The sequence below is a fragment of the Equus caballus genome, chromosome 7, assembly GCF_041296265.1.
Source record: "Equus caballus isolate H_3958 breed thoroughbred chromosome 7, TB-T2T, whole genome shotgun sequence".
In the NCBI taxonomy this organism is placed as follows: domain Eukaryota; kingdom Metazoa; phylum Chordata; class Mammalia; order Perissodactyla; family Equidae; genus Equus; species Equus caballus.
Genome location: NC_091690.1, coordinates 77428482 through 77430001, shown reverse-complemented (window position 1 = coordinate 77430001; position 1520 = coordinate 77428482). Strand labels below are relative to the sequence as shown.

At 41.0% G+C, this 1520-nt stretch overlaps 1 pseudogene; it reads right to left on the bottom strand.

The window, feature by feature from the left end:
- OR52E64P (olfactory receptor family 52 subfamily E member 64, pseudogene) lies at positions 344-1282 on the bottom strand (annotated as a pseudogene).

The following is a 1520-nucleotide window of genomic DNA, read 5'->3' as shown; positions in this document are numbered from 1 at the left end:
CAAAGCTGTATAGTGGAGCAATGACTATGGACATATGGTGAGGGCAGGAATATAATGACTGATGTCTCTAGTACAGTTTTTTTCAGGTTGGTTCAGAAAGTCAGTAGGGCTAAAGCACAGGTGTAATGCAATAGTGTCTGAGAGTGTTTAGACTAGAAGCTCTTCATTGGACCTTGGTTTCTCCTTCTAGCTGAATCTAAACACAAATACACACACAAACACACATATGTATGTATGTATGTATGTATGTATATATATATATATATATATATACACAAACATATGTATATTTATATATGTATCATAATGTCACATATAGTATCATGATTGGGGCAGTTGAGGATCAAATATCTTTAGGGTTAATAATTCTTAGGACTTGTTCCCAGATCTGCTTTGCCTTGACCCCATGGATAATAGGGTTGAGTGCAGGTGGAATGAGCATAGAGAGATTGGCCAGAAATATATGAATATAGCCAGGGATGCTATGACCAAACGAGTGTGTCAGAAAAGAGAAAAATGTTGGGATGTAGAAGATGAACATGACACAGACATGGGAACCACAGGTATTGAGAGCTTTGAATCAGGTATTCCATCATGGTAAGTGGAGCACTGCGTAGAGTATCTTCACATAGGAGAAAGCAATTACAGTGAGGTCAAGAATCCTACAGAAAAGCCAACCATCCCAAATAAATAATTGACCCTGATACTGGCATAGGAAAGACGGGCAATGCCCATATGCTCACAGCAGGTGTGAGGGATGATATAGGCACCACAGATGACAAAAGCAAGATGAGAAACACAAAAGAGATAACAGAGATAAAAGATTTCACTATAATGACTGTACCTAGAATGGCCACCACCTTGTCAATGAGGATCATGGTATATCTTAGGGGATTGCAGATGGCAACATAGCAGTCAAAGGCCATGACTTTCAGGACCCCAGACTCTGGCCTGTGCACAGATGAATCATAAACATTTGTGCAAGGCAGGAACCTAACAGTATTTTCTTGACATTGAGCCAGACAATGCCCAGCATCTTGGGGATAGTGCCAATGGACAGGCTTAGATCAAAACAGGCCAATATTCCCAGGAAGTAAAACATGGGATGGTGGAGACTAGGCTTGGACTGAATTATAAAGAGGATTATAATGTCCCCCGGGAGGGCAATCAGATATACAGCACAAAAGGGGAAACCAATCAAGATGTGAAAATTTTCCAGGCCTGGAATCCCAAGAAAGGCAAGGGAGGAAGCATGGAATTGATTGGTGTTGTGATGGGACATCTTCATGATTTCTGGCCAATTTTCTCACACTGTGTTAAGACTCCAATCTCATTCATGCCATTCTTTCAGGTCATGGAGAGACATGGCATCAATTCTCTGCCTTAAAACTCAGCAGAAGTCCCTGGGATGGAAAGTGATAAAAGATTTTAAGAGCTCCCAAATGCAGAACACACCACCTTCTTGATATCTTGTTTTTCTGACCAAGATACATCCCAAACTTGATGCTCTGCTACAGTCC